This window comes from Tupaia chinensis, unplaced genomic scaffold (genome assembly GCF_000334495.1).
Source record: "Tupaia chinensis unplaced genomic scaffold, TupChi_1.0 Scaffold144051_1, whole genome shotgun sequence".
NCBI classification, from domain to species: Eukaryota; Metazoa; Chordata; class Mammalia; order Scandentia; family Tupaiidae; genus Tupaia; species Tupaia belangeri.
Window position 1 is genome coordinate 7,391 of NW_006203903.1, and position 16,116 is coordinate 23,506.

Genomic DNA, 16,116 nt, shown 5'->3' on the forward strand with positions numbered 1-16,116 from the left:
CATGTTCCAAACCCAGTGCTAAACATCTACATCTTCCAGAGCCTTTCAGAGGGCAGTGCTGGGGAGCATGAGATGTGAGACAGTAGCCAGGGTAGGGTAGATATGGGACTCAGGGCAAAGGTTTGGGACTGGGACCTTGTCAAGGTTCATTTCCTCTTGGGGGTGATGCATGGGGCTTAGCAGAGCTCAAGGATAAGAGAGGAGAGTGGTTTCCCCCAGCCCCCTTCCCTGTGTCAGGATGGGCTAGTACTCTATCCCATTAATGACACTGTCAGGATCTCACACAGTATTGTTATCACTGTCACTGCATTAAGTGACCATGCAGCTGGGGAAGTTGGGCTGTGAACGGGATCCCTTAGCTAGGCCTATCCTCTGAGCAGTCCCTGCCCTATCTCCATACTACTCCTTGTGAAACTGAACATGGGCAAATCTCTCTGTAGACTTTTCTCCCTCTGGAATCTCCAGGTCTAACTTACTCTTTCTCATGATCCCCTTGCAGATCTAAGTCACCTTGACCCTTTTCTCTGCCTGACTAAAGAGGACTTTTCTTTTATTCTAACATTTTTAAAGAATTATTTAATTTCACTTCTTATTGTGATTATTATTTCTAATTTGCTACAGGACAAATAGAGAGGATTTTTCATCTGAATGGCATGTGGGGTAATTCAGGTGGGGAAGGGGCTCATGCATGGTAAGAGGGTGGGAAACTGTCCATTGTGATGCATCAGGGGCAAAGGGAAGGAGTTTAAAGCCTCTGAGTTGCTATTGCAGAAAGCAAACTGGAGAACACATGGGGGAAAGCTGAGCTCACCTCTCCTTTCAACCATATGATTCTGAGTCCTATTCAACTACTCCTTGTGTCCTGCTAGTCTGCTGACCTACCCACACACAGAACTGTCCCTGAACACTCTTCCCAAACTTTGGGATTTTGTTTGACTCCAGTACTTCCCCTAGTACCCTTCTACATCTTTTCAGGTGCCCAATACACCCCTTCTTGCTACACCCCAGCCCTCCCTCAGCCCTGATTAGGACTCACCCCACTCCCTCCTCACCCCCAACCCCAGCCCCTAACCACCACCCCCATCTTCTCCTCAGAAACCTGAGGGCATCAAGAGAGGATCAAGACATGGACATGTGGAAACTGGTCTTCTGTGTCCTCCTGTTCTTTGTTCCCATCACTCAAACATTAATGTGAGGAAACAGGGTAGGGACAGGCCCATGAACTGGCTACTCCTTTGGGGTAGCTGGCACAGAAGGGAGAGTGCATGAACAGAGCCTGGCCATGGTTAACCCTCTGCCTTGGTCTCCAAGGTCTACAGCAGAGCCATCCTCTACTCAACACCATGAAATGTCAGCCATCTGATGAGACAGAGAACTGTCTCTCTCAAGGCTCCACAGAAATCAACAGGATCAGCACTTACTTCTATGGTGAAGTATCACCACCACACCCCTATCTAGAAACTGTTCCAACACTCCAGAATACTCTCTCCTGCCCCAATCAGTCAAGATCACCCAAAGAGCAACTGAGCCCTACTCCAGCATGAGTGTGGGTGCTGATTTTCAGCTATATGCACCCTGAGTGCTTCAGGGTGTCAGTGAACAGTGACAGAGAGACAAAATGGCAAAAGTTTTATTCAGGAACACATCAAAGAAAAGTTAAAGCAGGGAAGAGGCATGATCAGGCAGGGAAAAGAGTAATGTGCCTGTGACACTTTTTTCAATATTCAGCTACAACTGTGATTTATCGAGGCTCAGTTCCTCTGGATGTCACACGGGTGGTTCTGCAAAGCAAAAGGACGGTTCATTCTCATGTGACTTTGTATTCTCCCACATGTGTGTTTACCTGTGTGGCTGCACCTTAGCTTTCATCACATGAATAACAGTCTCTCCCCAGACAGAGCTCTGAGTGTACCTGTGTAAGTATCCTCTTGTAACCTTTCCTTTCTTTATGTGGTAGGATCTGAATTCCAATGGTAAGGGAGAAACTGCTTTTTCTTTAGAAAACGGGCTTGCCAGTCTCTGGGTCCAATCTGATCACCCTTAGGTTTGTTTAATGTACTGCAATGGACACCCTTAGACAATCTATGGGCAAATGTTTTCACTTACACTGTGAGAAGGCAGATGCCCACCGAGTTCTGGCCATTGTGGGAGATACTTTCCCACTATACTTCCTTCTATTTGCCTCACAACATTGTGAGCAATTAATCAGTATTTACATGTCTTGGGCAACAAAACTGAGGCTCAGAGCAGGTCCCATGAATTGTTGGCATCGACACTGATATAGCAGAATACAGGAAAAGAATGGGCAAGTGCCGGTGTGCAGCTGAGGCAGGGAGTTAAGGGGAGAATGTGGGGCTGTGGGGACAGACACCCAGTCAGCACCTAAGGAGCAGCCTTGACCTCCCTACTGATGGTGGCCTCATTCCAGAGTCCAGGGACACTGCTCTGCCAGACTATACCTGTCCTTGCTTTGAGTGTCACCAGAACATAAACTCAGAAAGACAGATTATCCTGGCAAATCCACATGAAATTTCCCCCAACCTCCTGGACCTTTCATACTGATCCAAAAGCATCACACATCAGAGGGACCCAACCATCTTTACTTCGGATTACAGGTGCAGGGCTGTAGACCAAGCACTTGACTTTGATTGTGGGGGAGGGACATTCCCCAGCCCACACTTGATCATCTGGATTGTCTCCCAGTGACTTTGAATGGGTCTGATGCTGCCTTCATGATTCTTGCCCTAGAAGCCTGGCCTGCCAGGGAGGACTTCCAGCTCCTTCCCAGGTCTCAGATCTTGTTTTGAGATCTCAAATGTAGATCTCCAGGTGTCACTGAGGCCAACACACTCCCACGTGGTGCTTCATCACTTTCTCTTCTCTCTTGATTAATACCAAGATATTCGCTCTCGCACATTGTACTCTGGGGCCCTGCCCTCCCTTGGTGCTTCTATTATTGGTGATCCCAAGCTCTGTGACACTTTAGGTGTGTCACACCTAGGACATCTGTAGCTCTAGAAGTCAGGACATGTCTAATCCCTCACAGGGCTGGCACGTATGGCCAGTGACCCCTGCATATGTACAAAACTGCTATTTCTTGAATACAGAACCTATTTACTCATCTGTAAGAGAAGAGCCACTGGCCACCTCATGCTGGGAAGAAGACATAGTCCATGCTGTCCTAAGAAACCTGAGAAGAGCTATAATGTGTTCAGCCAGCTTGATTGTGAAGCCCTGCAGCACTATCTGGAATATCTGCATGGATTCAATATTTTCTGCCTGGGCATGGAACTAACTAAGAACCACACATCCTAATTTTCTTAATTGACTCCAGAGATGACAATGCCTTCCAAGTCAGCTCATCAGTCTCAGATCATCTTACCTTGTGGTGGACAGGGAGGTGGTGGATGTGGCGGCAGTGGCCCAGGACACATATCTGATGATAAATGGCCCTGCTTGGGGTAGGGCATCTGGGGCAGTTCTGGGAATGGAGGGGGCCCTTTGACAGCCATGTTGACCTGCAGAGAAGAAGAAGGTCAAATTATGTTGATATGACAGTGAATGATACCAACACAAAAGCTGAAAGTGAAGCAGGTGACAGTCCCTGGCTCCTTCCCTTCTATCAGTACTCATAATGGCCACAAAAGTCTCCCTTCTACTAAGTCCTGGCAAAAGTGAATGGAGAGAGGGGGAGTCATAGGAATAAACTATTCTTACCACATGTCATGGCCTGGGTCTACCCATGTAGGAAAGGCTAGGGATCAGTCCCAATGGATGAAATAAGACAACTGCAGACTAATACTGGGGCGCATTGCAGACACAGGAGCATCTATGTTCAGGACAAGTCCTACCTCTCCCTCACCACTACCACCACAGATACTCATTACCAACAAGTTCACAGAGAAATGAGAGCAAATAAAGAGTCTGTTCATCCTACATGTAGGAACAGCTACTCTGAGGAAAACTGTCTCTGGGTCTTTCTTGTCCTATTTCATTTTCAGAACTCTATGAGCTAACAAGGACCTAAACATACTTAACAGAGTATCTGCTCTGACACCAAGAGACCAATGACTCCCAGGGGAGAAGAAAGTTTTCTCAGGTCCATACTGTTTACGGGAGGCAGAAAGGCAGTCCATAACAACTTCAACTACAAGTCCCTCCCTCATGGCCCTTTCCTTCCCTCCCTAACATAGGGGCTTCTCATTGGACGTGCAAAAGTGAAACCTCAGGCTTCAGCCTCTAAACCTTCTGGAGATGCCATAAGATTCCAAAGAGCTGGGAACTCTGTAGGCTCTTGGGGAGGATTTTGCTTTTTAAAAATACACAGAACACACACCAGGAGAGGTAACACATGAAAAGTTAAGGTTTCCTGACATCATCACATTGGAAAGGGCCTCAACATTTACCTTTTTCTTTCCTGCATCCTCAGGAGGGATCATGAAGCTTCTCTCCATGGGAAGTGCATGACATACAGAATCTCCTATGGCCAGACAAGACTGGGGTTTAGTGTGACTTGCACTTTCTGTGCAGTAGAATAAAATCCCCTGCATGCCTTCTCTCACTATCTTACTCTAGTTCACGTACCCAGGTCTCTTACTTGAGGCAGGGAGTTTACCACATGCCTCAGATGACCCGTGAAGACAATGGAGAAACCCATGCCCTAACTTGTGAGAAAGGTATCGCAGAACCCTGACTTAGGGGATTTCAAAACAAACCAACCATTGGCAGATAGACCAGGGCTCCAACAAGCTGGAAATTAACACTGAGATAGGGGTTTCCTACTACACCTGAGGTAAAAGGACAATATAAGCACAGACTAAAAACAGCCATGGAAAGAAAGAGTATCAACCAATCCTGGCAAGAATAGCACCAGTCTTTTTCTTTAAGCCACAGTGTATTTTTTTTTCTTGGTCTATATATAATTTGCCTTCCATATCAGATAAGGTTTTGTGTAAATGTTTATGAACAGAAATGGACTTATAGGAATAATGATACCAATGAGAAAAAGATAGTGCTATGGGATTTAACTGTAAAGATTTCAGAATACACAATTTCAGAGGAGTGAAATTATGTGAATTAAATTTACTAGAGTTCTACAGTTCATAGTTAAAAAATCAAAACAGATAAAGAACAAAAATATCTCAAAAAAATCCCCTCTAAATAAATGTCTACTTTCTTAAAGTAGACATGTACAATAGACTATTTATCTAGGAAGTCAATTTTAAAAATATTCCTTTCACTAGAACCTACAGGTGCCATTCTGAAATTTTGTTGATGTAGTTTGTTCCAAACAACAGTAAAGTGTGATGAAGCCTTCATCACTGACTCACGGTGAGATAGAAGAGCTCACCCACTTTCCTTCAGGCACACTCTTTGGTGAAACATAAATGAGAGGTGGAGCTCTGGTGTCCACAGTCAGTGGTGGAACCTGAGCACCACCATTCACAGGGCTGGCTCAAAGAGCCATCTGGGTGGGGCACCTGAGGTTAGCAGTATCACAGTCACCCCAGAAACAATATGTATTCTGCAGCAGGATCTGAGCTGTCACTTTCTCAGAGTGCTCCTACCTTCCCATGCAGGACTGTCTATGCTGGATCACCCTGGTGCTGGGTGCAGCCTGTGTCCCTTGGGCAGCCTCCAATATTGCACTATTGCCAAACTTGCAGATAAAGAATAAGGTTGATAAGAATCACAACATCAATGAGGCAGATAACCAGTTCATACCAGCTCTACTGGAAAGTCCCTCCTCATAACCCTATGCTTACTTCCATAACCTAGGGTCTTCTTCTCATTGGATATTCAAGGTGAAACCTTTTACTAGTCCTCAACATCTTAATGTTAAAACACTAAGAGCAATGTCAAAACTGTCCATATCTTGCTAGCCACAGGGGCACAGTATTTATATAAGGCTTTATGATGGTAGAGCCACATGGGAAGGTCCCAGGTTCACACCCCAACATCTCACTGTACACACAAGATATACACATGCCCATGAACTTTGGTGGCTTGGTCTGGATGTAGAGAGCAGAAAGAAGACCCTGTGAGGGAACCTGTCTTTCTCTTGCTATCTGTCTGACTCTCTGAAGAAATAAAAAATAAACTCCAATGTCCCAATGTCATACCGTTCCTTCAAGTTGGTGGCCTCCCTGATTTCTTCTGCAACTGCTCTGTCCATGGCACAAGTCCTGAGCTGCAGGAGAGAAACATATATATGTGCAGTTGTGACCGACTATGCGCAGGAGGAAGGAAAGAAAAGAATCTTACACAGTTGTCATAAGTTTTTTGTTCGTAAATGATGATCTGAAAAAGAAAACACATAGGGCACAGTATATTTAGAATTGCTAAGGGCAATTATAATCACCTCTTTCAGGTACTGGAGGATTCTGCAACTATTGAAAGAGTGCAGGTTACCTGGTATTGAAGGTGCTTCTCTTTTTTCTGCACTTGTTCTTGAATTTCTCCTGTTTTTTTCCTATGACAAAACATTGCTTTCATCAGACAAAGCACGACATTGAGTATCATTTTCAATAATATCTCATTTCCCTGTTATCTTCACAACTGTATCCTTACACAATTTATCTGCAGATAGTACATGTCACATGAATGTACAGTAGGTTTAAAATTATTGCTGTATAGTTTCCTTATCCATTATGGAATTCAGCAGAGTCCCCAGTTGATAAGATTTCTTAACCCATCTCAATATTTCTGTACATAAACTTCTTTTGAGCATCTTTTATCACAAAGCTCAATTCTCCCTGAAATTATTATTTTATGATATTTCACAGGGCAATGACAACTGGGTTTATAAAATGAGACAATCACTTTTGTGGACATGATTTATCCTACATCAAACTGCTTTCCTAGGAATTGAGACTATTTTCAACACCCTAAGAAATATTTATGTCAACCAAGTTTCTGCATAATCTAACCAGCCCTAGGGTTCAGGTAACTTTTAGTAACTCAACATTATTTAGTTATTTCTGCCCACACCGCCTTGTTAGTCGTTTCTCTGTTTCTCTCTGTGTGAGAGCGTGCATGTGTGTACAAAGCCTTTGGACCATTTCTTTATATCTCTGGGTTAATTGAATCTAATTATTTTATAAAGATTAAAATACAAGAAAATCCAATGAGGGTTGCCTTTGATACTGATGTTCAGTATCTGAACTCACTTTAAATACAGTATTTCTTCACTAGCTGACTTCTCTTTATCTTGTGCAATTGATAGCTTCTTTTCTTTCTCTTCCCACTCACATCGTCTCATAAATAGCTTCCTAAGATAGGAAGGAAATACACATTATCCAGTAGCTTATATGAAATTCCTAGCCATCTCTAAGGTCTTCATTCAAAAGTCCCTTCCCAAACTCCCCTATGACTATACAGAATGACAACCCCTGACAGACGGAAAAGAAAGTTTCCTAAGGAGAGACTAAGAAAAATTAAACTGTGGTCTGAGGGAAAGGAATTGCCAAATACAAGTTTTTCTTCATGGCTCTGTGTTCTGTTAAATACTACATAAATCAGCTAAGATAAAACCATCTAGTAGAAGCATTAGTGTCCTTTTTTTGGTCAGTCTCTTTGTTGAGAAAGTAAAAACTCATTTTAGTTCAGCTCCTCACAAGTACACACATCATAGTGGGGCAGGAGATGAGAGTTTATCTGCCTCTTGCTATGGGGAGAGCTGCCCTCCTTAAAAGAAAAGATGGTGCTTCACACAGACAGTCAGCCTTCCAGAGGTCCTGGTGTCATTCACCCTGTGATTCACTCCCTGACATTTCTATAATTCAGGGTGGAACTCTTGCCTCCTCCTTCAAAAATCCTGGTTAGGGGAAGAGGATAATCTCAGTGCTGGCAACATCTACTGAAATTTAAAAGATTATTCAAGTTTTATAACAAGGGTGTTAGCTCCTGCAAGAACATTTCCCACGGAAAACCCACCAGCCTCAGAGTGGCTATACATTAACAAGGCTGACTCCATTGACAATAAAGGCAAAAAGGAGCAAAGGCTAAACAATTACATTTGCTATTATTTTCAAATGACTTTCTTTATGGCTCTGATTCAGAAAATTCTCAACTTATTACCTAATATTTTTTTGTTTATAGCTCACATGTGAAATAAAAATATCTCTAGAAAACAGTGACAAAAGCACTATAATAGAGAGCAAAAATTCGGAGGACATAAACACAGTGAAGGTACTTAATGAGAATAGGACAGTGTGGAATGGGGTAAGTGAAGAGAAGAGGATAGAGAAAGATAGCAAGTGAACAATAGAGAGACAGGACGTTAGTGAGAAACAGATAGGGGTTATTAACTGTTGATGATGACATGTATAGTATTCTCAACTGGATTGGTCTGAGAAGTATTTCATGATGGGCAAAGTATTTTTACAAGCAAAACGAGAAATAACAATTGACTGTTTTATAAAAATAATTAGAATAATAAAAATAATGATTGGGGAAAACAGAAAAGATATGGAATGTTGAAGTGGGGAGATTAATGTCTCTGTACTGACTGACATGCATGGGTCTTAAAACAGATACAGTTTAATGCACACAGGAATTCAGTGGGGACATAGAAATCTGTCCCCATCCTCCCTTGGGCTTGGGAAGGATTAACATAAAACCTGAGTTTTGAGGGACAGTTTCGAATAGGAGTGAGCAGATCTGAAGTCCCTGATCACCCCTACAAACAGGAAGAAACAGTGGACAACAAATGGAACCCATAACTGAATGCATGAATTGGTAAGAAGCCAGCTTAGAAACATGAGGTAATGAAGAAAGAAACCCAGGACTTGGTCCATCCTGGTATTTGGGTCTTTTCTCCCTTGTCTCATCGATGAATTCTGGGTAGACACTCTGGAGGTTCAAAGAAGCTGAGTAGTTTTTGTACACATGTGTGGGCTAGAAGGAAAACAAGTGGAGGGACCAGCAGTTGGCATAGTGGCTATGTTGCTGGACTCCCATATAGTCAACTGCAGTTTGAGTCCTGGACCTGGTGGCATAAGCTCACGCTGGGCATGTGTGTGTGTGCCATCTCCCCTGGGGAGTGATTTCTCTCTTTCTGTCTCTCATCTCTGTCTTTCTGGCAAGTGCACATACCCTATAGCAAAAAAAAAAAAAAGAAAAAAAAAAAAAAAAAAAAAAAAAAAAAAAAAAAAAACCTAAGAAAAAGAAGGAAAGCAAGTGGAGTTTAAGGTCTATCAATAAGGTGATCCCTCGTGACACTTACAAGCTTTGATTGGGACCAAGAATTTCACACTAGGGATAAGATGGACAGAGAACATTCTGGCTTTTGTTGGGACTGAGCCTGTAGTAAAGGCTGGATTAAGGGGATCCAGTACTGCTAATGCCTCTACCATGTACCAGAAGTGAACTCTCAACTTTTCTGCAGCAAGATCACAACATATCAGGGCTCCATTTTTCTCTAAATACTGTCCACTCAATGTCTGGTGTTGAATAGAAAATAACACAATAACTAGCAGGATGGTACAATGGAATATGATCGAAATCTAAATGACGATAGAAATGGACCCAGAGGGCATCCAGATGTAAGATATAGAAGGTAGCAATGCTGGTATCAATGTCTCTACTGCCCCCAAAATAATTACAGACTAGAGGGTATGGGCCAGCACTGTGTTGCAGTAGTAATGCACCACTAAAGAGGAGTTGGGACTCATCAGTCACATCATTTTGAATTTTAGACTGAAACATGCCAGGCTTACCCTCAAATGCCCAAGAATTGATGGATGGAATGGGAGGAATCATTGTATGACCAGACTCTCTTGAGTTGAGTGTGCTCTTTTCCCTTTCTCTTTCTCTCTTTTTTTGAGAGAGAGATATTGTTGCTATAGGGTGTGTGTCCTCAGTGGAGAGACAGAGAGAAACAGAGAGACAGAAAGCAATTAATTACTCCCCAAGGGAGGTGGCCATGCTGCAATCTCTGCTCATCCATTCTCCTCTTAGGATTTTGAGAACACACACACACACACATACACCCTGTGAATTTTAGGCAGCCAGGTCCAGGACTCAGACTGCGGATGGCTACGTGGGATTCCAGCCATGTAACTATTGTGCCATCTGCTGGCCCCTCTCTTTTCTTCTCTGTCTCTGTCTCTCTGTCTATGTGCACATGTTCCATTATGAATGAAGAAAAAGAATGCAAGACAGCCATTTAGACAGAAAAGAAAAATGTCAATTACAGAAACCAAGGCAAGAAAGATGACCACAATATTGTACTAAGTGAATTTGGGATGCACACTTTCAAAATGATTCTAAAATATGTTACAGTAGTCTGCTCAACACATATATTCTACTCAGCAATATTTGTATCAATGAACACAGGAGCATCTTACTCCTCTGCAGCCTTCCTACTTCCTTCGCAGATGTCATAGATATTTTCTACTTTTGTTTGCAGTGTTTTGTATTGCACTTCCTTTGCTGCTTTCACAGACCTCAGGGAAGAGCAGGTGTCTTCCATGTCCTTCTTTTTTTCTAGAAGGATGAAACAGTTTTCACATGGGTTCACGTGGACCCAAGAACTTGCATAGAGTGAGAGGAGGCCAAGATTCCTAGCCCAGGAAGCCACTCTTTATCTTCCCAGCACATATTCCTTTCTACGATATGGAGATTTCTTACCCCAAAAAAACCTACCTTTCAGATTATGTATAGAGAACCTCACAGATCTCATCTTTGAGTCCTTGAGTTGGTCATTTACATCTCCTGACTGTAATATAGATTCAACAAAAGGCATCTAAGAATAAATGGTTATATAATAATGTGAATATACTTATCACTACTAAAATATACACTGAAAAATCTTTAGTAATTAATTTCTGTTATCCTAGAATTTATAGTTAAATGTGTTGTAGTAGCACAATTAAAAGTAAAATAAACCATTTAAAAGGAAGTAAGAGCTTTCTGGTCTCTAATTCAAGTAATGGATGGGAATGACTTTCTGTCACCTGCTCCATCTTGATCTTTGGCAGGGTTTTCTCCTTCAATGCCTGCGTGCTCTTCATACTTCACTCTCTCTTCTCTGCTCCCAGCTCCATTAATGGCAATTGGACACAAGATAAAACTGCTCACAAAAACAGAATTCCAAAAACAAAAATTGCACATACTTCTCATATGATTTTACTCTAAGACATGAAACATGTATTCCTCATCAAAACTAAGATGCACACTGGAAACCATGCAGTGAACGTATGTAGTTTACCTCTGAAACTCCTGAGGTTTTCATTGAAGGAGCATCTTTCGAGGTCTGTGTAGAGTTTTCCTCTTCCAGTATTTGCACATTGGTACAAACAAAACATGGGACTGGGAATTTAGCTAAACAGATCAAGTGTTAAGAGAATATATCCCACATCTGCCTCTATTATCATGGGAAATTAGTTGATCAGTTTGGGGTTACAAGTGTCAAGCAGAAGAAGAAATGGTAACAAGGATAAACCTTGTGGTATGAGTATTATCTGTTGTCTATAACATTCATGCTTATGAGATAATGGGTAGAAGAATGAATAATAAGGGGAAAGCAAAGAATGTGTAAAGTGGTACAAGGCAGGGTCAACCCCATTGCACACTGGTTATGTGCTGCATGCATCAGAAGCCAGATCCCACAGTGCCAACCATGGTTCAAATCCAAGCCTCAGCCAGTTGAAAAACATGCCAAATGCATGTGTGTGCCAGCTAAAAATCATGATGTGATGAAGAAATGGAGGAAAATGACTGTCATGTCACAACTCCCCACTGGGGCTTTCTCTATCTGTCTGGGGAGCACATATGCTCCCTCACAGTGAAGGAAATAAAAAAAAAGAAGACAGAAAACATATCAAGCTTTAGAGCTCAACTAGCTTTCTTTACAGAAAAATGATAAGGAAAAAATTTCCCAATATGCAAAGAAAGAAAATCAGGTTAATACTTTGGGCAGGGACAATTCAGCTTCAGTAGAGATCTTCATCCTCAGTTTATTTTCTTAGGTTTTCTAGATAATAGAAGGCAGTACTGATTGATGTGATCAACATCCAGGTTGTGAAAATAACATATGCTTCCTAGGCCCTTAATATAGAAAGTCACTGTGCTGTTATCCATCAATGTCAGAACATTTTCAGGAAAAGTATCAGCCCGGCAGACTCTCACACTTTCACTATATGCAGGACAAGAGAAAATGCGGAGTTCAGCTCACCTACTGGCCAAAACCTCAGAAATCAAGAAAGATTAAAAAGGAGCAGCCAAACTCTTACCAAGCCCTGAGTCTTGACATTTCCATCCTTCTCAGTATGTAGCCAAGATAGTGTACCCTGAATGATGTTGTTCACAACTTTCATAGTTCCATCAAAAGTTTTGATATTATCCTTCAACAAAGCATAGTGATCAGGAGCAATTTATTGATACCATTACTTCTTTTTTTATATAATATATTTTGAGCAAATAAATAAATAAAATAGGACCAGCAGTCAGTGTAGCGGTTATGTCACTGGATTCCCACATGGCCAAACGCAGTGCGAGTCCCAGACCCAGGGTCTTGAAAATCATGCTGGATGCATATGCGTGCCTGTCCAAGATCTCAGGATGAATAAGAAAAAGAGATCATGGTAAGGCTATTCCCTTTGGGGGTGATTTCTCACTTTCCCTCTCAGTGTCTCCGTCTCTGTCCCTGTGTTCCTCTCTGAGAGTGCATGTGCCTTAAAGGCAAAAATATCTCAAATAAATAATTATACAAAATTAAATGAAATAAAATGTGTGTGGGGGACAGAGAAATTTACCTTAAGTTTATGTGCCTCATCACTGAGATGTTTAGTTCCTTGAAGACATCTCTTTAATTTATTAACCTATATAAATATATAATAAAATAATTAAAATTCAGAAATACTAATTGAAGTGCCTACAAATCCTATCTTCAAGTGAGTATAAAGAAGTGTTTTAGATATGCAAAGCTTGCTATGAAAGTGTACAGTATATAGGACATGGGAAATGGGACACCAGCAAAATAAAGAGATAACAAAGTAACTGAGCTACAAGAGGTGACAAAAATTGAAAGTAAAACCATTACAAAGCAAAAATTAGACAATCATACCTTCTGTTCCCAAATAGTTATTTTTTCAGCAAGTTCTGTGTTTTCCTTCTTGAAATTGTCAATCTTTTCAGATGTTTGTTGCAAATTAACTAAAAGTAGAGAGAAATATCTTTAAGATTATTATAAAACTTGAATAAAATAAAATTGACTGAAGGTATTTATTTTAGGAACCAAACATTCTCTGCTACAATGAGCACAATTAACTTGTAAGTTGTACTAGAGAAGAAAGTGGCATTTTCAGTGTAACAAAACAAATATAAATATAGCAATCTTATTTCATTCTGTAGAGTGTTTAATTGCCTATTTAAAATGACTTCTAAAATGAGGTAATACAGTCTTTACCTCGTTACTCTCCCATCAATAGAAAAAGGCACCATTCTAAGAAAATATGAACACTTTCTATTTATTTATTCTTTCTTTCTTTCTTTCTTTCTTTCTTTCTTTCTTTCTTTCTTTCTTTCTTTCTTTCTTTCTTTCTCTCTTTCTTTCTTTCTTTCTACAAGGCTCATGCACTCACCAGAGACAGACAGAGAGAGGGAGGAAAACTGAGAAATCATCCCTTCAGAGTGAATGGCCATGCTGCAATCCCTTCTTTTACATTCTCCTCTTGGGATGTGGGGCATGCACATACACTCGCCGGACATGTTTTTTTCTTTCTTTCATTTAATGTTCTTGTAATAGAGCATGTGTGCCCACAGAAAAGGAGAGAGACAGAGAGAGAATGACAAATCATCCCCCACAGGGCATGGCCATTCTGCAATCCCCTCTCCTCCATTCTTCTCCTGGTATTCTGGGTATGCTTGTGCATGGCCCAGTATAATTTTAAAGCTGCCAGCTCTCAAATCACAGTTAGTCATGTGGGAGTCATATACCTCAACCACCATGACACCTGATGACTCTATTTGTGCAATTTTTCCTTATCTTTTTATGTTTTGGTTTGTTTTGCCATCAAGTTGTGCACTTGCCAGAGAAGAGACAATGAGGGAGAAAGTGAGAAATCACCCACCCTTTCCCCGAGGGATGACCATGCCACAATCCTTCTCCTCCTAGGATTTTCGGCACACACACATGTGCTCAGAGTGATTTTCAAGCTGCCAGGTCTGAAACTCAATCTGGGGCTGTTCATGTGTGAGTCCAGCATCTTAACCACTGCACCACCAGCTGGCCCATATTTGAGCACATTAAAGACTTGTATCATTACCAGAGAAGAAACAGAGACATCTAGCACCCTATCTACTTAAATTTGTCCTTCAGTTAACAAAGTAAATAAACAGGTCCTTACAAAGAAATGCCTCATTTCATACAGGTTTTCCTCACCTTCCTGCAACTCTCTGAAATTCCTTAGGAGAAATAAAGTACAAACTTATTGTTATTCTAAAGTCACCAATGTCTTTCCCATTCCCAACTGATCATCTCTCAGCATAAGCAGGATCAGGGACTCCAGAGACGTGATGTATGAAATAAAACACACTTAGGTACAGTCTTCTCTTTATCACTTAATCACTCAAGGAGCAGGATAAAACTGGTCTTGAGGTCTAGTGGTTAAAAGAACCTAATCCCCATGGCCCATTGCTTTCTGCATCCTATTGCTAATGACTTAAAACACAACTGGTGAATGTGTGCTCAAAATCCTGACCAAATAAAGAAATGGAAGAGAAAGGATTAGATTATGGCCAAGTGTCATTGGGTTTGCTTTCTCCCCCCCTTTGTGTGTGTGTGTGTGTGTGTGTGTGTGTGTGTGTGTGTGTTTATGTCTAGTGATTAGGCCCTGTACAATTACTGTGTGGTGGTGGTGGTGGGGAGGACAATTGAGATAATTACAGTCATCTTAAGACAAGATTTTTTTAACCAACATGGGGAAATTGTCACCACCATAAAGGTGAACAACACATATGATCACCGTTGAATAGGTGGATAACTCCTTTAAGGCTCCTCCAATACAGTCCATGATTCCAGGCCCCTCTGACTGGCGTGTGTGCTCTCATCTGGCCCAGAGTCTGATCTTATCTTCTAATGTGTCATCAAGAAAGACATGATGCATTTTTGCATAGAAAAACATAGAAAAATACATCATAACTTTCCTGACAATATTTGCCCAGCATAAGAATTATTCTGCCTGAGGTCACTCTCCTCAGAACACTACTGCTGCTTTCACTAGAATATCCCCCCGCATCTGTAGACCTACTGAGTGCCCAGCAGCCACCCGGGCTATCACCAGACTGCACCATGTATCACCACAGTCTACAGAGTACCTGCAGGATGAATTACCCACATTATATTTCAAGTTTATTTCTGTTCATTCTCCACTGCTATTAATGGTTGTCTATATGTAAGACTCTTAACACATGATTTAGAACCTTTGTTATGTCACATGTTTTTCCTGGCAATTCAGGGTTCTTTTCTAAGTCTTAAGATAAAATACTTAATGGGTGGATGGTGCAATGGTTATATCACTGGACTCCCACATAATCTGTTTGAGTACCAGACACAGTAACATAACACTCATGCTGGGCACAAGTATGTGCATGCATGCCCAAAATCCCTAAAGGAGGATGGAGGAAAAAGGACTACAGCAAGGCCAGGGAGGTGTAATTTCTTGCTTTCTGTCTCACTCTGTGTCTCTAGTGAGTACATGTGCCCTATAGGTAAAATCTCTCTCTCTTAAAACAAATAAAAATACTTAATGGGAAGAGTCAGCAAGTGGCATGGTGGTTAAGGTGCTGGACTGTCACAGTTTGTGGTTTCAGATCTGGGCCTGGTGGCTTGAGAAACACACGGGTGGGGGGTGTGTGTGTGTGTGTGTGTGTGCACGTGCATGCCCAAAATCTCAAGAGAATGGATAAAAACATATGTAATATCAATCAATGCAGAAAAAGCATTTGACAAAACACAACATCCCTTCATGATTAATAAATACAGCAAAATCAGTATAGAAGTAACATTTCTCAATGCAATAAAAGCCATAAATGAAAAACTGATAGCTAACATCACACTGAATGGGGAAAAGGATTAAGCTTTCCACCTAAAACCTGGAACAAAACAAAGCT

The 16,116-nt window shown here is 41.4% G+C and overlaps 1 long non-coding RNA gene across 1 annotated transcript; it reads right to left on the minus strand.

The window, feature by feature from the left end:
- Positions 1-7,227: 7,227 nt before the first annotated feature.
- On the minus strand, positions 7,228-11,137 carry LOC102486163 (uncharacterized). The gene is made up of 3 exons (XR_337046.1): positions 11,118-11,137; positions 10,350-10,488; positions 7,228-7,271 (listed from the first exon to the last, which is right to left on the minus strand). It is a non-coding gene; the product is annotated as an uncharacterized LOC102486163 (long non-coding RNA).
- Positions 11,138-16,116: the final 4,979 nt, after the last annotated feature.